This window comes from Lepisosteus oculatus, chromosome 14, assembly GCF_040954835.1.
Source record: "Lepisosteus oculatus isolate fLepOcu1 chromosome 14, fLepOcu1.hap2, whole genome shotgun sequence".
In the NCBI taxonomy this organism is placed as follows: Eukaryota; Metazoa; Chordata; class Actinopteri; order Semionotiformes; family Lepisosteidae; genus Lepisosteus; species Lepisosteus oculatus.
The window spans coordinates 5,967,757-5,990,347 of NC_090709.1; the positions used below are offsets into that span (position 1 = coordinate 5,967,757).

General features: G+C 41.8%; 14 non-coding genes across 14 annotated transcripts; all 14 read right to left on the minus strand.

Moving 5' to 3' along the window:
* Window positions 1-679: 679 nt before the first annotated feature.
* Window positions 680-751, minus strand: trnaw-cca (transfer RNA tryptophan (anticodon CCA)). The gene has a single exon. It is a non-coding gene; the product is annotated as a tRNA-Trp (tRNA).
* A 1,440-nt stretch (window positions 752-2,191) lies between these two features.
* On the minus strand, window positions 2,192-2,265 carry trnan-guu (transfer RNA asparagine (anticodon GUU)). Its single transcript has one exon. It is a non-coding gene; the product is annotated as a tRNA-Asn (tRNA).
* A 1,617-nt stretch (window positions 2,266-3,882) lies between these two features.
* On the minus strand, window positions 3,883-3,954 carry trnaw-cca (transfer RNA tryptophan (anticodon CCA)). The gene has a single exon. It is a non-coding gene; the product is annotated as a tRNA-Trp (tRNA).
* Window positions 3,955-5,394: 1,440 nt separating this feature from the next.
* Window positions 5,395-5,468, minus strand: trnan-guu (transfer RNA asparagine (anticodon GUU)). Its single transcript has one exon. It is a non-coding gene; the product is annotated as a tRNA-Asn (tRNA).
* Window positions 5,469-7,092: 1,624 nt separating this feature from the next.
* trnaw-cca (transfer RNA tryptophan (anticodon CCA)) lies at window positions 7,093-7,164 on the minus strand. Its single transcript has one exon. It is a non-coding gene; the product is annotated as a tRNA-Trp (tRNA).
* A 1,441-nt stretch (window positions 7,165-8,605) lies between these two features.
* trnan-guu (transfer RNA asparagine (anticodon GUU)) lies at window positions 8,606-8,679 on the minus strand. The gene has a single exon. It is a non-coding gene; the product is annotated as a tRNA-Asn (tRNA).
* Window positions 8,680-10,295: 1,616 nt separating this feature from the next.
* Window positions 10,296-10,367, minus strand: trnaw-cca (transfer RNA tryptophan (anticodon CCA)). Its single transcript has one exon. It is a non-coding gene; the product is annotated as a tRNA-Trp (tRNA).
* A 1,440-nt stretch (window positions 10,368-11,807) lies between these two features.
* trnan-guu (transfer RNA asparagine (anticodon GUU)) lies at window positions 11,808-11,881 on the minus strand. Its single transcript has one exon. It is a non-coding gene; the product is annotated as a tRNA-Asn (tRNA).
* Window positions 11,882-13,498: 1,617 nt separating this feature from the next.
* Window positions 13,499-13,570, minus strand: trnaw-cca (transfer RNA tryptophan (anticodon CCA)). The gene has a single exon. It is a non-coding gene; the product is annotated as a tRNA-Trp (tRNA).
* A 1,440-nt stretch (window positions 13,571-15,010) lies between these two features.
* Window positions 15,011-15,084, minus strand: trnan-guu (transfer RNA asparagine (anticodon GUU)). The gene has a single exon. It is a non-coding gene; the product is annotated as a tRNA-Asn (tRNA).
* A 1,624-nt stretch (window positions 15,085-16,708) lies between these two features.
* Window positions 16,709-16,780, minus strand: trnaw-cca (transfer RNA tryptophan (anticodon CCA)). Its single transcript has one exon. It is a non-coding gene; the product is annotated as a tRNA-Trp (tRNA).
* Window positions 16,781-18,221: 1,441 nt separating this feature from the next.
* trnan-guu (transfer RNA asparagine (anticodon GUU)) lies at window positions 18,222-18,295 on the minus strand. The gene has a single exon. It is a non-coding gene; the product is annotated as a tRNA-Asn (tRNA).
* Window positions 18,296-19,911: 1,616 nt separating this feature from the next.
* Window positions 19,912-19,983, minus strand: trnaw-cca (transfer RNA tryptophan (anticodon CCA)). The gene has a single exon. It is a non-coding gene; the product is annotated as a tRNA-Trp (tRNA).
* A 1,440-nt stretch (window positions 19,984-21,423) lies between these two features.
* trnan-guu (transfer RNA asparagine (anticodon GUU)) lies at window positions 21,424-21,497 on the minus strand. Its single transcript has one exon. It is a non-coding gene; the product is annotated as a tRNA-Asn (tRNA).
* Between the last annotated feature and the right edge of the window lie 1,094 nt (window positions 21,498-22,591).

The following is a 22,591-nucleotide window of genomic DNA, read 5'->3' on the forward strand; positions in this document are numbered from 1 at the left end:
TGGGGGTGGGGTATTACTAGTAGCGGCACTGAACTCACCATGGTGCAATTAATTTACGTGACGGGCTAGTGGTTTAATGGATAACGCGTCTGATTTCGGTTTATAAGATTGTCGATTCGACTTCTACCGGGGTTGTGTGATTCAAATCAGGCTCCTCAGAAATAGATGTCTGTTATGTAAATGAACCCCACCTGAAAGCAAACGTTGGGTCTGGGTTCCTTTCGTTACAACAAAAAAAACACCAACTAATGTCCAATAGTCCAATAGTTAGTCATTTAAGTAAACATGAATATACTGTAAGGTCTTGGTACATGGGAGTGGATTTCAACCACAATTAAAAGAAGGGCAAATTATAATTACAGGCTTCAGACACTTTTTCATACAAAAGTGACCAAACACTCCCTAACTTTCAGGTTTGCTTGAACCTCTAACAGAAAAGCGGTTTGAAACTTCCATTCTCTGATGTCACTGTCTCTAAAGTCGGATGTGATGTTTCGCGGATGTGCAGTGTGCCTTTTCTCTTGTCGTGTTCAAGATGAAATGCTGCATAAGATCCTGACTGGGTGCTCTGTACTGTTCTGTTACTTCATTCGGATTACCTAGGTGGTGTACAGCTAAAACCCGACTGCATGGTGTAAATTCCGGGTTCGGCACCAGCAGCACCTGCAAACACATCAGCTGACCTCGACGTGATTTGAACACGCAACCTTCTGATCTGGAGTCAGACGCGCTACCGTTGCGCCACGAGGTCACTTGCGACAAGTGCTTTTAATTCACCCAAAGAGAAAAATCAGCGTCCCTGAAAAAGATTGTTTTCATTCTCTCCTGTGAGGAGCGCCGCTCTTCCAACGAGGGTCTCTTCTTCCCAGACCACAGATTATTCTTCCCGCCCGGCTCTCTCACGGAGAGCAGACACACCGTCTCCACTAATGTGTTTACTACATCTATAGATCTGACCCCCTACAGCCCCGATATTCCTGGACAGGATATTTACCACCAGCCTGGTGAACTTCTCATCTTGACCTCTCCCAGGAGGAGCACAATTAACACAGAATCCTCTCTCCATTTAGCAAATAACACAAAACACTGTTTACCTGTCAAGACAGAAAACCAGGCTGCTCCAGGTGAGGCTTAAACTCACAACCTCGGCATGAGTCCACTGAATATGTCATTTTACATGGCCTGAACCAGGAAAGAGATTGGAAGTCAAGAAGTTATGGTTTTGTTTTAATACTTGCCTACTCTTTTAATTTTTCGGTCAAATCTTTTATTTGGGAGTACTTTCAATGGATGTTAATCTTTGTCCCGATGCACGATTCTGGGCCATGGTGTGTCTTGAATAATGTTCTTATAGGCTTCAGTTTGGAAAAGTGCGCTCTTCAGAAGCTACCGAAACCGCTAATGGTTACATAACACTTAATGCAAAAGCAACGTTCGGGTTTGAAAAAATATATTACTTGCTATGAATACAAACACTGTTACAGGAGGCGTGTTAGGGCTATTTTAGCTTAGATCATCAATTCATCTTACATTTCTTCTCCATCTATATCAACAGCGTCATCGCTACTGAGCGCTAAAGGCAGGTCCTGGCAATACAATCTTCTTTAGAAAACATTTTTAAAACTATTTCCACTATCATACATAAAGTAAAAGATACCGATTGCACGCACCTAATAAAATCTCTTATCCAGGGACGTTGTAGCTAGATGCAAATTCCAATCGAAAATGTATCAGCTTTAACATTTTCTTTGGGATCCACAGGACGATCAGCATGAGACTCAAAATATACCTGTGTTTGATTGTACAGCATAGATTGTACAGCATGTATGTTTACATTTATGTTAAAATTAAGGTAAATATATCAAAATATCAACATCCAACTTCACAGTGCTAACGTACTGTAACAGTGCTTGTCAAATTCTCAAACAAATCTGCGTTGTATTTCTAAACTCTTTTAGCAGAGGACGCAACAGGAGTATAAATGATATCTCCCGCCAGCCATTCAAAGATACTTTTCCAAGGGTGAATATGGATTTCTGGGGAGTTGCGGTGTTGATCACTATTGGACTTCCCCGGTCTCAAGTGTTGTTGTTGGACACGGGCAAAAGACTCGCATTTTCTGCAAATATAAAGAGGGTTAAGGTTTCGGCTTCAGCGGAGACAGTGTTTACATTGACAATAATAAGAAGATCGTCCCTGGGTGGGTTTGAACCACCAACCTTTCAGTTAACAGCCGAACGCGCTCGCCGATTGCGCCACAGAGACTGATGAGAGAGGCTTTTCTCCATTCACACCTTTCCGGTCAAGAAATAAACATTGCTTGCATTTTCTTGCCAGTCGGCAATATTCCTACTGCTCTGATAGCCAAGAATTACATTTCATTTTTCACAAGCTGTATGAATTTCTTGAAAAACAAGTTGTTGCAGAAAGGAAATGCATTCATGCTTTAAACTAAATCAAGCCCTATGCGGTTGTCCAAGATGGTAGTTTCTGCACAAAAAGACAGGAAGAAAGGCACAGCTAGGATGTGGAGCCCGGATCTCCAGTTAACGAGACAGGTACTTAAACCGACTCAGCTACGGTGCCGGCAGAATTCTCCTCTTTTATAGCCGCTTGGACACACCGCTCTGAGCCATCTGCGTTCACGAAGCCCTGAGTCTGCCGGCTGAGCAAGCTGCCTCCTTTACACGGAACAGGAGCCCTGACCGTAAGAGAAATTAAGAGAAATGGCTTTTATTGGGCACTTTTCATGTCCAATGCGCTTGACATCTCCCAAGGGGGACAGAGTTCATTAACGACACTTTTCCTTTCTTTCTTCTTTCTGTACACTTTGATGAAACAAAACGAGAAATCATGTAAGGGAAAACATGTAAGGGAAAACATGCACATGCACATGTCTTTTTTTCATGGAGAAAACATGCACCGGGAAATGTTGTGTTTAGAAGAAGTGAGTTAACATGAAAAGTGACCTAATTTACCGGAGCGAATGCTCACCAAGCAAGATCTGCTTTACTACTAGAGAGAAGTAGAGTGAAAGACGTGATCATTTCACGCCGCTGTGGAACGAAACGCTTTTGTCTTGGAATTCTAAATCAATTAGAAATTCAGAGCGACACATAAAGGCTTTGTCTGCTTAAAAGTGATGATTTTTTAAAACTAAAAAAAAATGTAGAAAACACGTTTCTCACTTAGAAATTTAAGATGGGGGTGGGGTATTACTAGTAGCGGCACTGAACTCACCATGGTGCAATTAATTTACGTGACGGGCTAGTGGTTTAATGGATAACGCGTCTGATTTCGGTTTATAAGATTGTCGATTCGACTTCTACCGGGGTTGTGTGATTCAAATCAGGCTCCTCAGAAATAGATGTCTGTTATGTAAATGAACCCCACCTGAAAGCAAACGTTGGGTCTGGGTTCCTTTCGTTACAACAAAAAAAAACACCAACTAATGTCCAATAGTCCAATAGTTAGTCATTTAAGTAAACATGAATATACTGTAAGGTCTTGGTACATAGGAGTGGATTTCAACCACAATTAAAAGAAGGACAAATTATAATTACAGGCTTCAGACACTTTTTCATACAAAAGTGACCAAACACTCCCTAACTTTCAGGTTTGCTTGAACCTGTAACAGAAAAGCGGTTTGAAACTTCCATTCTCTGATGTCACTGTCTCTAAAGTCGGATGTGATGTTTCGCGGATGTGCAGTGTGCCTTTTCTCTTGTCGTGTTCAAGATGAAATGCTGCATAAGATCCTGACTGGGTGCTCTGTACTGTTCTGTTACTTCATTCGGATTACCTAGGTGGTGTACAGCTAAAACCCGACTGTATGGTGTAAATTCCGGGTTCGGCACCAGCAGCACCTGCAAACACATCAGCTGACCTCGACGTGATTTGAACACGCAACCTTCTGATCTGGAGTCAGACGCGCTACCGTTGCACCACGAGGTCACTTGTGACAAGTGCTTTTAATTCACCCAAAGAGAAAAATCAGCGTCCCTGAAAAAGATTGTTTTCATTCTCTCCTGTGAGGAGCGCCGCTCTTCCAACGAGGGTCTCTTCTTCCCAGACCACAGATTATTCTTCCCGCCCGGCTCTCTCACGGAGAGCAGACACACCGTCTCCACTAATGTGTTTACTACATCTATAGATCTGACCCCCTACAGCCCCGATATTCCTGGACAGGATATTTACCACCAGCCTGGTGAACTTCTCATCTTGACCTCTCCCAGGAGGAGCACAATTAACACAGAATCCTCTCTCCATTTAGCAAATAACACAAAACACTGTTTACCTGTCAAGACAGAAAACCAGGCTGCTCCAGGTGAGGCTTAAACTCACAACCTCGGCATGAGTCCACTGAATATGTCATTTTACATGGCCTGAACCAGGAAAGAGATTGGAAGTCAAGAAGTTATGGTTTTGTTTTAATACTTGCCTACTCTTTTAATTTTTCGGTCAAATCTTTTATTTGGGAGTACTTTCAATGGATGTTAATCTTTGTCCCGATGCACGATTCTGGGCCATGGTGTGTCTTGAATAATGTTCTTATAGGCTTCAGTTTGGAAAAGTGCGCTCTTCAGAAGCTACCGAAACCGCTAATGGTTACATAACACTTAATGCAAAAGCAACGTTCGGGTTTGAAAAAATATATTACTTGCTATTAATACAAACACTGTTACAGGAGGCGTGTTAGGGCTATTTTAGCTTAGATCATCAATTCATCTTACATTTCTTCTCCATCTATATCAACAGCGTCATCGCTACTGAGCGCTAAAGGCAGGTCCTGGCAATACAATCTTCTTTAGAAAACATTTTTAAAACTATTTCCACTATCATACATAAAGTAAAAGATACCGATTGCACGCACCTAATAAAATCTCTTATCCAGGGACGTTGTAGCTAGATGCAAATTCCAATCGAAAATGTATCAGCTTTAACATTTTCTTTGGGATCCACAGGACGATCAGCATGAGACTCAAAATATACCTGTGTTTGATTGTACAGCATAGATTGTACAGCATGTATGTTTACATTTATGTTAAAATTAAGGTAAATATATCAAAATATCAACATCCAACTTCACAGTGCTAACGTACTGTAACAGTGCTTGTCAAATTCTCAAACAAATCTGCGTTGTATTTCTAAACTCTTTTAGCAGAGGACGCAACAGGAGTATAAATGATATCTCCCGCCAGCCATTCAAAGATACTTTTCCAAGGGTGAATATGGATTTCTGGGGAGTTGCGGTGTTGATCACTATTGGACTTCCCCGGTCTCAAGTGTTGTTGTTGGACACGGGCAAAAGACTCGCATTTTCTGCAAATATAAAGAGGGTTAAGGTTTCGGCTTCAGCGGAGACAGTGTTTACATTGACAATAATAAGAAGATCGTCCCTGGGTGGGTTTGAACCACCAACCTTTCAGTTAACAGCCGAATGCGCTCGCCGATTGCGCCACAGAGACTGATGAGAGAGGCTTTTCTCCATTCGCACCTTTCCGGTCAAGAAATAAACATTGCTTGCATTTTCTTGCCAGTCGGCAATATTCCTACTGCTCTGATAGCCAAGAATTACATTTCATTTTTCACAAGCTGTATGAATTTCTTGAAAAACAAGTTGTTGCAGAAAGGAAATGCATTCATGCTTTAAACTAAATCAAGCCCTATGCGGTTGTCCAAGATGGTAGTTTCTGCACAAAAAGACAGGAAGAAAGGCACAGCTGGGATGTGGAGCCCGGATCTCCAGTTAACGAGACAGGTACTTAAACCGACTCAGCTACGGTGCCGGCAGAATTCTCCTCTTTTATAGCCGCTTGGACACACTGCTCTGAGCCATCTGCGTTCACGAAGCCCTGAGTCTGCCGGCTGAGCAAGCTGCCTCCTTTACACGGAACAGGAGCCCTGACCGTAAGAGAAATGAAGAGAAATGGCTTTTATTGGGCACTTTTCATGTCCAATGCGCTTGACATCTCCCAAGGGGGACAGAGTTCATTAACGACACTTTTCCTTTCTTTCTTCTTTCTGTACACTTTGATGAAACAAAACGAGAAATCATGTAAGGGAAAACATGTAAGGGAAAACATGCACATGCACATGTCTTTTTTTCATGGAGAAAACATGCACCGGGAAATGTTGTGTTTAGAAGAAGTGAGTTAACATGAAAAGTGACCTAATTTACCGGAGCAAATGCTCACCAAGCAAGATCTGCTTTACTACTAGAGAGAAGTAGAGTGAAAGACGTGATCATTTCACGCCGCTGTGGAACGAAACGCTTTTGTCTTGGAATTCTAAATCAATTAGAAATTCAGAGCGACACATAAAGGCTTTGTCTGCTTAAAAGTGATGTTTTTTTAAAACTAAAAAAAAATGTAGAAAACACGTTTCTCACTTAGAAATTTAAGATGGGGGTGGGGTATTACTAGTAGCGGCACTGAACTCACCATGGTGCAATTAATTTACGTGACGGGCTAGTGGTTTAATGGATAACGCGTCTGATTTCGGTTTATAAGATTGTCGATTCGACTTCTACCGGGGTTGTGTGATTCAAATCAGGCTCCTCAGAAATAGATGTCTGTTATGTAAATATGTAAATGAACCCCACCTGAAAGCAAACGTTGGGTCTGGGTTCCTTTCGTTACAACAAAAAAAACACCAACTAATGTCCAATAGTCCAATAGTTAGTCATTTAAGTAAACATGAATATACTGTAAGGTCTTGGTACATGGGAGTGGATTTCAACCACAATTAAAAGAAGGGCAAATTATAATTACAGGCTTCAGACACTTTTTCATACAAAAGTGACCAAACACTCCCTAACTTTCAGGTTTGCTTGAACCTGTAACAGAAAAGCGGTTTGAAACTTGCATTCTCTGATGTCACTGTCTCTAAAGTCGGATGTGATGTTTCGCGGATGTGCAGTGTGCCTTTTCTCTTGTCGTGTTCAAGATGAAATGCTGCATAAGATCCTGACTGGGTGCTCTGTACTGTTCTGTTACTTCATTCGGATTACCTAGGTGGTGTACAGCTAAAACCCGACTGCATGGTGTAAATTCCGGGTTCGGCACCAGCAGCACCTGCAAACACATCAGCTGACCTCGACGTGATTTGAACACGCAACCTTCTGATCTGGAGTCAGACGCACTACCGTTGCGCCACGAGGTCACTTGTGACAAGTGCTTTTAATTCACCCAAAGAGAAAAATCAGCGTCCCTGAAAAAGATTGTTTTCATTCTCTCCTGTGAGGAGCGCCGCTCTTCCAACGAGGGTCTCTTCTTCCCAGACCACAGATTATTCTTCCCGCCCGGCTCTCTCACGGAGAGCAGACACACCGTCTCCACTAATGTGTTTACTACATCTATAGATCTGACCCCCTACAGCCCTGATATTCCTGGACAGGATATTTACCACCAGCCTGGTGAACTTCTCATCTTGACCTCTCCCAGGAGGAGCACAATTAACACAGAATCCTCTCTCCATTTAGCAAATAACACAAAACACTGTTTACCTGTCAAGACAGAAAACCAGGCTGCTCCAGGTGAGGCTTAAACTCACAACCTCGGTATGAGTGCACTGAATATGTCATTTTACATGGCCTGAACCAGGAAAGAGATTGGAAGTCAAGAAGTTATGGTTTTGTTTTAATACTTGCCTACTCTTTTAATTTTTCGGTCAAATCTTTTATTTGGGAGTACTTTCAATGGATGTTAATCTTTGTCCCGATGCACGATTCTGGGCCATGGTGTGTCTTGAATAATGTTCTTATAGGCTTCAGTTTGGAAAAGTGCACTCTTCAGAAGCTACCGAAACCGCTAATGGTTACATAACACTTAATGCAAAAGAAACGTTCGGGTTTGAAAAAAAAAAATTACTTGCTATGAATACAAACGCTGTTACAGGAGGCGTGTTATGGCTATTTTAGCTTAGATCATCAATTCATCTTACATTTCTTCTCCATCTATATCAACAGCTTAATCGCTACTGAGCGCTAAAGGCAGGTCCTGGCAATACAATATTCTTTAGAAAACATTTTTAAAACTATTTCCACTACCATACATAAAGTAAAAGATACCAATTACACGCACCTAATAAAATCTCTTATCCAGGGACGTTGTAGCTAGATGCAAATTCCAATCGAAAATGTATCAGCTTTAACATTTTCTTTTGGATCCACAGGACGATCAGCATGAGACTCAAAATATACCTGTGTTTGATTGTACAGCATAGATTGTACAGCATGTATGTTTACATTTATGTTAAAATTAAGGTAAATATATCAAAATATCAACATCCAACTTCACAGTGCTAACGTACTGTAACAGTGCTTGTCAAATTCTCAAACAAATCTGCGTTGTATTTCTAAACTCTTTTAGCAGAGGACGCAACAGGAGTATAAATGATATCTCCCGCCAGCCATTCAAAGATACTTTTCCAAGGGTGAATATGGATTTCTGGGGAGTTGCGGTGTTGATCACTATTGGACTTCCCCGGTCTCAAGTGTTGTTGTTGGACACGGGCAAAAGACTCGCATTTTCTGCAAATATAAAGAGGGTTAAGGTTTCGGCTTCAGCGGAGACAGTGTTTACATTGACAATAATAAGAAGATCGTCCCTGGGTGGGTTTGAACCACCAACCTTTCAGTTAACAGCCGAACGCGCTCGCCGATTGCGCCACAGAGACTGATGAGAGAGGCTTTTCTCCATTCACACCTTTCCGGTCAAGAAATAAACATTGCTTGCATTTTCTTGCCAGTCGGCAATATTCCTACTGCTCTGATAGCCAAGAATTACATTTCATTTTTCACAAGCTGTATGAATTTCTTGAAAAACAAGTTGTTGCAGAAAGGAAATGCATTCATGCTTTAAACTAAATCAAGCCCTATGCGGTTGTCCAAGATGGTAGTTTCTGCACAAAAAGACAGGAAGAAAGGCACAGCTGGGATGTGGAGCCCGGATCTCCAGTTAACGAGACAGGTACTTAAACCGACTCAGCTACGGTGCCGGCAGAATTCTCCTCTTTTATAGCCGCTTGGACACACCGCTCTGAGCCATCTGCGTTCACGAAGCCCTGAGTCTGCCGGCTGAGCAAGCTGCCTCCTTTACACGGAACAGGAGCCCTGACCGTAAGAGAAATTAAGAGAAATGGCTTTTATTGGGCACTTTTCATGTCCAATGCGCTTGACATCTCCCAAGGGGGACAGAGTTCATTAACGACACTTTTCCTTTCTTTCTTCTTTCTGTACACTTTGATGAAACAAAACGAGAAATCATGTAAGGGAAAACATGTAAGGGAAAACATGCACATGCACATGTCTTTTTTTCATGGAGAAAACATGCACCGGGAAATGTTGTGTTTAGAAGAAGTGAGTTAACATGAAAAGTGACCTAATTTACCGGAGCGAATGCTCACCAAGCAAGATCTGCTTTACTACTAGAGAGAAGTAGAGTGAAAGACGTGATCATTTCACGCCGCTGTGGAACGAAACGCTTTTGTCTTGGAATTCTAAATCAATTAGAAATTCAGAGCGACACATAAAGGCTTTGTCTGCTTAAAAGTGATGTTTTATTAAAACTAAAAAAAAATGTAGAAAACACGTTTCTCACTTAGAAATTTAAGATGGGGGTGGGGTATTACTAGTAGCGGCACTGAACTCACCATGGTGCAATTAATTTACGTGACGGGCTAGTGGTTTAATGGATAACGCGTCTGATTTCGGTTTATAAGATTGTCGATTCGACTTCTACCGGGGTTGTGTGATTCAAATCAGGCTCCTCAGAAATAGATGTCTGTTATGTAAATGAACCCCACCTGAAAGCAAACGTTGGGTCTGGGTTCCTTTCGTTACAACAAAAAAAACACCAACTAATGTCCAATAGTCCAATAGTTAGTCATTTAAGTAAACATGAATATACTGTAAGGTCTTGGTACATGGGAGTGGATTTCAACCACAATTAAAAGAAGGGCAAATTATAATTACAGGCTTCAGACACTTTTTCATACAAAAGTGACCAAACACTCCCTAACTTTCAGGTTTGCTTGAACCTCTAACAGAAAAGCGGTTTGAAACTTCCATTCTCTGATGTCACTGTCTCTAAAGTCGGATGTGATGTTTCGCGGATGTGCAGTGTGCCTTTTCTCTTGTCGTGTTCAAGATGAAATGCTGCATAAGATCCTGACTGGGTGCTCTGTACTGTTCTGTTACTTCATTCGGATTACCTAGGTGGTGTACAGCTAAAACCCGACTGCATGGTGTAAATTCCGGGTTCAGCACCAGCAGCACCTGCAAACACATCAGCTGACCTCGACGTGATTTGAACACGCAACCTTCTGATCTGGAGTCAGACGCGCTACCGTTGCCCCACGAGGTCACTTGCGACAAGTGCTTTTAATTCACCCAAAGAGAAAAATCAGCGTCCCTGAAAAAGATTGTTTTCATTCTCTCCTGTGAGGAGCGCCGCTCTTCCAACGAGGGTCTCTTCTTCCCAGACCACAGATTATTCTTCCCGCCCGGCTCTCTCACGGAGAGCAGACACACCGTCTCCACTAATGTGTTTACTACATCTATAGATCTGACCCCCTACAGCCCCGATATTCCTGGACAGGATATTTACCACCAGCCTGGTGAACTTCTCATCTTGACCTCTCCCAGGAGGAGCACAATTAACACAGAATCCTCTCTCCATTTAGCAAATAACACAAAACACTGTTTACCTGTCAAGACAGAAAACCAGGCTGCTCCAGGTGAGGCTTAAACTCACAACCTCGGCATGAGTCCACTGAATATGTCATTTTACATGGCCTGAACCAGGAAAGAGATTGGAAGTCAAGAAGTTATGGTTTTGTTTTAATACTTGCCTACTCTTTTAATTTTTCGGTCAAATCTTTTATTTGGGAGTACTTTCAATGGATGTTAATCTTTGTCCCGATGCACGATTCTGGGCCATGGTGTGTCTTGAATAATGTTCTTATAGGCTTCAGTTTGGAAAAGTGCGCTCTTCAGAAGCTACCGAAACCGCTAATGGTTACATAACACTTAATGCAAAAGCAACGTTCGGGTTTGAAAAAATATATTACTTGCTATGAATACAAACACTGTTACAGGAGGCGTGTTAGGGCTATTTTAGCTTAGATCATCAATTCATCTTACATTTCTTCTCCATCTATATCAACAGCGTCATCGCTACTGAGCGCTAAAGGCAGGTCCTGGCAATACAATCTTCTTTAGAAAACATTTTTAAAACTATTTCCACTATCATACATAAAGTAAAAGATACCGATTGCACGCACCTAATAAAATCTCTTATCCAGGGACGTTGTAGCTAGATGCAAATTCCAATCGAAAATGTATCAGCTTTAACATTTTCTTTGGGATCCACAGGACGATCAGCATGAGACTCAAAATATACCTGTGTTTGATTGTACAGCATAGATTGTACAGCATGTATGTTTACATTTATGTTAAAATTAAGGTAAATATATCAAAATATCAACATCCAACTTCACAGTGCTAACGTACTGTAACAGTGCTTGTCAAATTCTCAAACAAATCTGCGTTGTATTTCTAAACTCTTTTAGCAGAGGACGCAACAGGAGTATAAATGATATCTCCCGCCAGCCATTCAAAGATACTTTTCCAAGGGTGAATATGGATTTCTGGGGAGTTGCGGTGTTGATCACTATTGGACTTCCCCGGTCTCAAGTGTTGTTGTTGGACACGGGCAAAAGACTCGCATTTTCTGCAAATATAAAGAGGGTTAAGGTTTCGGCTTCAGCGGAGACAGTGTTTACATTGACAATAATAAGAAGATCGTCCCTGGGTGGGTTTGAACCACCAACCTTTCAGTTAACAGCCGAACGCGCTCGCCGATTGCGCCACAGAGACTGATGAGAGAGGCTTTTCTCCATTCACACCTTTCCGGTCAAGAAATAAACATTGCTTGCATTTTCTTGCCAGTCGGCAATATTCCTACTGCTCTGATAGCCAAGAATTACATTTCATTTTTCACAAGCTGTATGAATTTCTTGAAAAACAAGTTGTTGCAGAAAGGAAATGCATTCATGCTTTAAACTAAATCAAGCCCTATGCGGTTGTCCAAGATGGTAGTTTCTGCACAAAAAGACAGGAAGAAAGGCACAGCTAGGATGTGGAGCCCGGATCTCCAGTTAACGAGACAGGTACTTAAACCGACTCAGCTACGGTGCCGGCAGAATTCTCCTCTTTTATAGCCGCTTGGACACACCGCTCTGAGCCATCTGCGTTCACGAAGCCCTGAGTCTGCCGGCTGAGCAAGCTGCCTCCTTTACACGGAACAGGAGCCCTGACCGTAAGAGAAATTAAGAGAAATGGCTTTTATTGGGCACTTTTCATGTCCAATGCGCTTGACATCTCCCAAGGGGGACAGAGTTCATTAACGACACTTTTCCTTTCTTTCTTCTTTCTGTACACTTTGATGAAACAAAACGAGAAATCATGTAAGGGAAAACATGTAAGGGAAAACATGCACATGCACATGTCTTTTTTTCATGGAGAAAACATGCACCGGGAAATGTTGTGTTTAGAAGAAGTGAGTTAACATGAAAAGTGACCTAATTTACCGGAGCGAATGCTCACCAAGCAAGATCTGCTTTACTACTAGAGAGAAGTAGAGTGAAAGACGTGATCATTTCACGCCGCTGTGGAACGAAACGCTTTTGTCTTGGAATTCTAAATCAATTAGAAATTCAGAGCGACACATAAAGGCTTTGTCTGCTTAAAAGTGATGATTTTTTAAAACTAAAAAAAAATGTAGAAAACACGTTTCTCACTTAGAAATTTAAGATGGGGGTGGGGTATTACTAGTAGCGGCACTGAACTCACCATGGTGCAATTAATTTACGTGACGGGCTAGTGGTTTAATGGATAACGCGTCTGATTTCGGTTTATAAGATTGTCGATTCGACTTCTACCGGGGTTGTGTGATTCAAATCAGGCTCCTCAGAAATAGATGTCTGTTATGTAAATGAACCCCACCTGAAAGCAAACGTTGGGTCTGGGTTCCTTTCGTTACAACAAAAAAAAACACCAACTAATGTCCAATAGTCCAATAGTTAGTCATTTAAGTAAACATGAATATACTGTAAGGTCTTGGTACATAGGAGTGGATTTCAACCACAATTAAAAGAAGGACAAATTATAATTACAGGCTTCAGACACTTTTTCATACAAAAGTGACCAAACACTCCCTAACTTTCAGGTTTGCTTGAACCTGTAACAGAAAAGCGGTTTGAAACTTCCATTCTCTGATGTCACTGTCTCTAAAGTCGGATGTGATGTTTCGCGGATGTGCAGTGTGCCTTTTCTCTTGTCGTGTTCAAGATGAAATGCTGCATAAGATCCTGACTGGGTGCTCTGTACTGTTCTGTTACTTCATTCGGATTACCTAGGTGGTGTACAGCTAAAACCCGACTGTATGGTGTAAATTCCGGGTTCGGCACCAGCAGCACCTGCAAACACATCAGCTGACCTCGACGTGATTTGAACACGCAACCTTCTGATCTGGAGTCAGACGCGCTACCGTTGCACCACGAGGTCACTTGTGACAAGTGCTTTTAATTCACCCAAAGAGAAAAATCAGCGTCCCTGAAAAAGATTGTTTTCATTCTCTCCTGTGAGGAGCGCCGCTCTTCCAACGAGGGTCTCTTCTTCCCAGACCACAGATTATTCTTCCCGCCCGGCTCTCTCACGGAGAGCAGACACACCGTCTCCACTAATGTGTTTACTACATCTATAGATCTGACCCCCTACAGCCCCGATATTCCTGGACAGGATATTTACCACCAGCCTGGTGAACTTCTCATCTTGACCTCTCCCAGGAGGAGCACAATTAACACAGAATCCTCTCTCCATTTAGCAAATAACACAAAACACTGTTTACCTGTCAAGACAGAAAACCAGGCTGCTCCAGGTGAGGCTTAAACTCACAACCTCGGCATGAGTCCACTGAATATGTCATTTTACATGGCCTGAACCAGGAAAGAGATTGGAAGTCAAGAAGTTATGGTTTTGTTTTAATACTTGCCTACTCTTTTAATTTTTCGGTCAAATCTTTTATTTGGGAGTACTTTCAATGGATGTTAATCTTTGTCCCGATGCACGATTCTGGGCCATGGTGTGTCTTGAATAATGTTCTTATAGGCTTCAGTTTGGAAAAGTGCGCTCTTCAGAAGCTACCGAAACCGCTAATGGTTACATAACACTTAATGCAAAAGCAACGTTCGGGTTTGAAAAAATATATTACTTGCTATTAATACAAACACTGTTACAGGAGGCGTGTTAGGGCTATTTTAGCTTAGATCATCAATTCATCTTACATTTCTTCTCCATCTATATCAACAGCGTCATCGCTACTGAGCGCTAAAGGCAGGTCCTGGCAATACAATCTTCTTTAGAAAACATTTTTAAAACTATTTCCACTATCATACATAAAGTAAAAGATACCGATTGCACGCACCTAATAAAATCTCTTATCCAGGGACGTTGTAGCTAGATGCAAATTCCAATCGAAAATGTATCAGCTTTAACATTTTCTTTGGGATCCACAGGACGATCAGCATGAGACTCAAAATATACCTGTGTTTGATTGTACAGCATAGATTGTACAGCATGTATGTTTACATTTATGTTAAAATTAAGGTAAATATATCAAAATATCAACATCCAACTTCACAGTGCTAACGTACTGTAACAGTGCTTGTCAAATTCTCAAACAAATCTGCGTTGTATTTCTAAACTCTTTTAGCAGAGGACGCAACAGGAGTATAAATGATATCTCCCGCCAGCCATTCAAAGATACTTTTCCAAGGGTGAATATGGATTTCTGGGGAGTTGCGGTGTTGATCACTATTGGACTTCCCCGGTCTCAAGTGTTGTTGTTGGACACGGGCAAAAGACTCGCATTTTCTGCAAATATAAAGAGGGTTAAGGTTTCGGCTTCAGCGGAGACAGTGTTTACATTGACAATAATAAGAAGATCGTCCCTGGGTGGGTTTGAACCACCAACCTTTCAGTTAACAGCCGAATGCGCTCGCCGATTGCGCCACAGAGACTGATGAGAGAGGCTTTTCTCCATTCGCACCTTTCCGGTCAAGAAATAAACATTGCTTGCATTTTCTTGCCAGTCGGCAATATTCCTACTGCTCTGATAGCCAAGAATTACATTTCATTTTTCACAAGCTGTATGAATTTCTTGAAAAACAAGTTGTTGCAGAAAGGAAATGCATTCATGCTTTAAACTAAATCAAGCCCTATGCGGTTGTCCAAGATGGTAGTTTCTGCACAAAAAGACAGGAAGAAAGGCACAGCTGGGATGTGGAGCCCGGATCTCCAGTTAACGAGACAGGTACTTAAACCGACTCAGCTACGGTGCCGGCAGAATTCTCCTCTTTTATAGCCGCTTGGACACACTGCTCTGAGCCATCTGCGTTCACGAAGCCCTGAGTCTGCCGGCTGAGCAAGCTGCCTCCTTTACACGGAACAGGAGCCCTGACCGTAAGAGAAATGAAGAGAAATGGCTTTTATTGGGCACTTTTCATGTCCAATGCGCTTGACATCTCCCAAGGGGGACAGAGTTCATTAACGACACTTTTCCTTTCTTTCTTCTTTCTGTACACTTTGATGAAACAAAACGAGAAATCATGTAAGGGAAAACATGTAAGGGAAAACATGCACATGCACATGTCTTTTTTTCATGGAGAAAACATGCACCGGGAAATGTTGTGTTTAGAAGAAGTGAGTTAACATGAAAAGTGACCTAATTTACCGGAGCAAATGCTCACCAAGCAAGATCTGCTTTACTACTAGAGAGAAGTAGAGTGAAAGACGTGATCATTTCACGCCGCTGTGGAACGAAACGCTTTTGTCTTGGAATTCTAAATCAATTAGAAATTCAGAGCGACACATAAAGGCTTTGTCTGCTTAAAAGTGATGTTTTTTTAAAACTAAAAAAAAATGTAGAAAACACGTTTCTCACTTAGAAATTTAAGATGGGGGTGGGGTATTACTAGTAGCGGCACTGAACTCACCATGGTGCAATTAATTTACGTGACGGGCTAGTGGTTTAATGGATAACGCGTCTGATTTCGGTTTATAAGATTGTCGATTCGACTTCTACCGGGGTTGTGTGATTCAAATCAGGCTCCTCAGAAATAGATGTCTGTTATGTAAATATGTAAATGAACCCCACCTGAAAGCAAACGTTGGGTCTGGGTTCCTTTCGTTACAACAAAAAAAACACCAACTAATGTCCAATAGTCCAATAGTTAGTCATTTAAGTAAACATGAATATACTGTAAGGTCTTGGTACATGGGAGTGGATTTCAACCACAATTAAAAGAAGGGCAAATTATAATTACAGGCTTCAGACACTTTTTCATACAAAAGTGACCAAACACTCCCTAACTTTCAGGTTTGCTTGAACCTGTAACAGAAAAGCGGTTTGAAACTTGCATTCTCTGATGTCACTGTCTCTAAAGTCGGATGTGATGTTTCGCGGATGTGCAGTGTGCCTTTTCTCTTGTCGTGTTCAAGATGAAATGCTGCATAAGATCCTGACTGGGTGCTCTGTACTGTTCTGTTACTTCATTCGGATTACCTAGGTGGTGTACAGCTAAAACCCGACTGCATGGTGTAAATTCCGGGTTCGGCACCAGCAGCACCTGCAAACACATCAGCTGACCTCGACGTGATTTGAACACGCAACCTTCTGATCTGGAGTCAGACGCACTACCGTTGCGCCACGAGGTCACTTGTGACAAGTGCTTTTAATTCACCCAAAGAGAAAAATCAGCGTCCCTGAAAAAGATTGTTTTCATTCTCTCCTGTGAGGAGCGCCGCTCTTCCAACGAGGGTCTCTTCTTCCCAGACCACAGATTATTCTTCCCGCCCGGCTCTCTCACGGAGAGCAGACACACCGTCTCCACTAATGTGTTTACTACATCTATAGATCTGACCCCCTACAGCCCTGATATTCCTGGACAGGATATTTACCACCAGCCTGGTGAACTTCTCATCTTGACCTCTCCCAGGAGGAGCACAATTAACACAGAATCCTCTCTCCATTTAGCAAATAACACAAAACACTGTTTACCTGTCAAGACAGAAAACCAGGCTGCTCCAGGTGAGGCTTAAACTCACAACCTCGGTATGAGTGCACTGAATATGTCATTTTACATGGCCTGAACCAGGAAAGAGATTGGAAGTCAAGAAGTTATGGTTTTGTTTAAATACTTGCCTACTCTTTTAATTTTTCGGTCAAATCTTTTATTTGGGAGTACTTTCAATGGATGTTAATCTTTGTCCCGATGCACGATTCTGGGCCATGGTGTGTCTTGAATAATGTTCTTATAGGCTTCAGTTTGGAAAAGTGCACTCTTCAGAAGCTACCGAAACCGCTAATGGTTACATAACACTTAATGCAAAAGAAACGTTCGGGTTTGAAAAAAAAAAATTACTTGCTATGAATACAAACGCTGTTACAGGAGGCGTGTTATGGCTATTTTAGCTTAGATCATCAATTCATCTTACATTTCTTCTCCATCTATATCAACAGCTTAATCGCTACTGAGCGCTAAAGGCAGGTCCTGGCAATACAATATTCTTTAGAAAACATTTTTAAAACTATTTCCACTACCATACATAAAGTAAAAGATACCAATTACACGCACCTAATAAAATCTCTTATCCAGGGACGTTGTAGCTAGATGCAAATTCCAATCGAAAATGTATCAGCTTTAACATTTTCTTTTGGATCCACAGGACGATCAGCATGAGACTCAAAATATACCTGTGTTTGATTGTACAGCATAGATTGTACAGCATGTATGTTTACATTTATGTTAAAATTAAGGTAAATATATCAAAATATCAACATCCAACTTCACAGTGCTAACGTACTGTAACAGTGCTTGTCAAATTCTCAAACAAATCTGCGTTGTATTTCTAAACTCTTTTAGCAGAGGACGCAACAGGAGTATAAATGATATCTCCCGCCAGCCATTCAAAGATACTTTTCCAAGGGTGAATATGGATTTCTGGGGAGTTGCGGTGTTGATCACTATTGGACTTCCCCGGTCTCAAGTGTTGTTGTTGGACACGGGCAAAAGACTCGCATTTTCTGCAAATATAAAGAGGGTTAAGGTTTCGGCTTCAGCGGAGACAGTGTTTACATTGACAATAATAAGAAGATCGTCCCTGGGTGGGTTTGAACCACCAACCTTTCAGTTAACAGCCGAACGCGCTCGCCGATTGCGCCACAGAGACTGATGAGAGAGGCTTTTCTCCATTCACACCTTTCCGGTCAAGAAATAAACATTGCTTGCATTTTCTTGCCAGTCGGCAATATTCCTACTGCTCTGATAGCCAAGAATTACATTTCATTTTTCACAAGCTGTATGAATTTCTTGAAAAACAAGTTGTTGCAGAAAGGAAATGCATTCATGCTTTAAACTAAATCAAGCCCTATGCGGTTGTCCAAGATGGTAGTTTCTGCACAAAAAGACAGGAAGAAAGGCACAGCTGGGATGTGGAGCCCGGATCTCCAGTTAACGAGACAGGTACTTAAACCGACTCAGCTACGGTGCCGGCAGAATTCTCCTCTTTTATAGCCGCTTGGACACACCGCTCTGAGCCATCTGCGTTCACGAAGCCCTGAGTCTGCCGGCTGAGCAAGCTGCCTCCTTTACACGGAACAGGAGCCCTGACCGTAAGAGAAATTAAGAGAAATGGCTTTTATTGGGCACTTTTCATGTCCAATGCGCTTGACATCTCCCAAGGGGGACAGAGTTCATTAACGACACTTTTCCTTTCTTTCTTCTTTCTGTACACTTTGATGAAACAAAACGAGAAATCATGTAAGGGAAAACATGTAAGGGAAAACATGCACATGCACATGTCTTTTTTTCATGGAGAAAACATGCACCGGGAAATGTTGTGTTTAGAAGAAGTGAGTTAACATGAAAAGTGACCTAATTTACCGGAGCGAATGCTCACCAAGCAAGATCTGCTTTACTACTAGAGAGAAGTAGAGTGAAAGACGTGATCATTTCACGCCGCTGTGGAACGAAACGCTTTTGTCTTGGAATTCTAAATCAATTAGAAATTCAGAGCGACACATAAAGGCTTTGTCTGCTTAAAAGTGATGTTTTATTAAAACTAAAAAAAAATGTAGAAAACACGTTTCTCACTTAGAAATTTAAGATGGGGGTGGGGTATTACTAGTAGCGGCACTGAACTCACCATGGTGCAATTAATTTACGTGACGGGCTAGTGGTTTAATGGATAACGCGTCTGATTTCGGTTTATAAGATTGTCGATTCGACTTCTACCGGGGTTGTGTGATTCAAATCAGGCTCCTCAGAAATAGATGTCTGTTATGTAAATGAACCCCACCTGAAAGCAAACGTTGGGTCTGGGTTCCTTTCGTTACAACAAAAAAAACACCAACTAATGTCCAATAGTCCAATAGTTAGTCATTTAAGTAAACATGAATATACTGTAAGGTCTTGGTACATGGGAGTGGATTTCAACCACAATTAAAAGAAGGGCAAATTATAATTACAGGCTTCAGACACTTTTTCATACAAAAGTGACCAAACACTCCCTAACTTTCAGGTTTGCTTGAACCTCTAACAGAAAAGCGGTTTGAAACTTCCATTCTCTGATGTCACTGTCTCTAAAGTCGGATGTGATGTTTCGCGGATGTGCAGTGTGCCTTTTCTCTTGTCGTGTTCAAGATGAAATGCTGCATAAGATCCTGACTGGGTGCTCTGTACTGTTCTGTTACTTCATTCGGATTACCTAGGTGGTGTACAGCTAAAACCCGACTGCATGGTGTAAATTCCGGGTTCGGCACCAGCAGCACCTGCAAACACATCAGCTGACCTCGACGTGATTTGAACACGCAACCTTCTGATCTGGAGTCAGACGCGCTACCGTTGCGCCACGAGGTCACTTGCGACAAGTGCTTTTAATTCACCCAAAGAGAAAAATCAGCGTCCCTGAAAAAGATTGTTTTCATTCTCTCCTGTGAGGAGCGCCGCTCTTCCAACGAGGGTCTCTTCTTCCCAGACCACAGATTATTCTTCCCGCCCGGCTCTCTCACGGAGAGCAGACACACCGTCTCCACTAATGTGTTTACTACATCTATAGATCTGACCCCCTACAGCCCCGATATTCCTGGACAGGATATTTACCACCAGCCTGGTGAACTTCTCATCTTGACCTCTCCCAGGAGGAGCACAATTAACACAGAATCCTCTCTCCATTTAGCAAATAACACAAAACACTGTTTACCTGTCAAGACAGAAAACCAGGCTGCTCCAGGTGAGGCTTAAACTCACAACCTCGGCATGAGTCCACTGAATATGTCATTTTACATGGCCTGAACCAGGAAAGAGATTGGAAGTCAAGAAGTTATGGTTTTGTTTTAATACTTGCCTACTCTTTTAATTTTTCGGTCAAATCTTTTATTCGGGAGTACTTTCAATGGATGTTAATCTTTGTCCCGATGCACGATTCTGGGCCATGGTGTGTCTTGAATAATGTTCTTATAGGCTTCAGTTTGGAAAAGTGCGCTCTTCAGAAGCTACCGAAACCGCTAATGGTTACATAACACTTAATGCAAAAGCAACGTTCGGGTTTGAAAAAATATATTACTTGCTATGAATACAAACACTGTTACAGGAGGCGTGTTAGGGCTATTTTAGCTTAGATCATCAATTCATCTTACATTTCTTCTCCATCTATATCAACAGCGTCATCGCTACTGAGCGCTAAAGGCAGGTCCTGGCAATACAATCTTCTTTAGAAAACATTTTTAAAACTATTTCCACTATCATACATAAAGTAAAAGATACCGATTGCACGCACCTAATAAAATCTCTTATCCAGGGACGTTGTAGCTAAATGCAAATTCCAATCGAAAATGTATCAGCTTTAACATTTTCTTTGGGATCCACAGGACGATCAGCATGAGTCTCAAAATATACCTGTGTTTGATTGTACAGCATAGATTGTACAGCATGTATGTTTACATTTATGTTAAAATTAAGGTAAATATATCAAAATATCAACATCCAACTTCACAGTGCTAACGTACTGTAACAGTGCTTGTCAAATTCTCAAACAAATCTGCGTTGTATTTCTAAACTCTTTTAGCAGAGGACGCAACAGGAGTATAAATGATATCTCCCGCCAGCCATTCAAAGATACTTTTCCAAGGGTGAATATGGATTTCTGGGGAGTTGCGGTGTTGATCACTATTGGACTTCCCCGGTCTCAAGTGTTGTTGTTGGACACGGGCAAAAGACTCGCATTTTCTGCAAATATAAAGAGGGTTAAGGTTTCGGCTTCAGCGGAGACAGTGTTTACATTGACAATAATAAGAAGATCGTCCCTGGGTGGGTTTGAACCACCAACCTTTCAGTTAACAGCCGAACGCGCTCGCCGATTGCGCCACAGAGACTGATGAGAGAGGCTTTTCTCCATTCACACCTTTCCGGTCAAGAAATAAACATTGCTTGCATTTTCTTGCCAGTCGGCAATATTCCTACTGCTCTGATAGCCAAGAATTACATTTCATTTTTCACAAGCTGTATGAATTTCTTGAAAAACAAGTTGTTGCAGAAAGGAAATGCATTCATGCTTTAAACTAAATCAAGCCCTATGCGGTTGTCCAAGATGGTAGTTTCTGCACAAAAAGACAGGAAGAAAGGCACAGCTGGGATGTGGAGCCCGGATCTCCAGTTAACGAGACAGGTACTTAAACCGACTCAGCTACGGTGCCGGCAGAATTCTCCTCTTTTATAGCCGCTTGGACACACCGCTCTGAGCCATCTGCGTTCACGAAGCCCTGAGTCTGCCGGCTGAGCAAGCTGCCTCCTTTACACGGAACAGGAGCCCTGACCGTAAGAGAAATTAAGAGAAATGGCTTTTATTGGGCACTTTTCATGTCCAATGCGCTTGACATCTCCCAAGGGGGACAGAGTTCATTAACGACACTTTTCCTTTCTTTCTTCTTTCTGTACACTTTGATGAAACAAAACGAGAAATCATGTAAGGGAAAACATGTAAGGGAAAACATGCACATGCACATGTCTTTTTTTCATGGAGAAAACATGCACCGGGAAATGTTGTGTTTAGAAGAAGTGAGTTAACATGAAAAGTGACCTAATTTACCGGAGCGAATGCTCACCAAGCAAGATCTGCTTTACTACTAGAGTGAAGTAGAGTGAAAGACGTGATCATTTCACGCCGCTGTGGAACGAAACGCTTTTGTCTTGGAATTCTAAATCAATTAGAAATTCAGAGCGACACATAAAGGCTTTGTCTGCTTAAAAGTGATGTTTTTTTAAAACTAAAAAAAAATGTAGAAAACACGTTTCTCACTTAGAAATTTAAGATGGGGGTGGGGTATTACTAGTAGCGGCACTGAACTCACCATGGTGCAATTAATTTACGTGACGGGCTAGTGGTTTAATGGATAACGCGTCTGATTTCGGTTTATAAGATTGTCGATTCGACTTCTACCGGGGTTGTGTGATTCAAATCAGGCTCCTC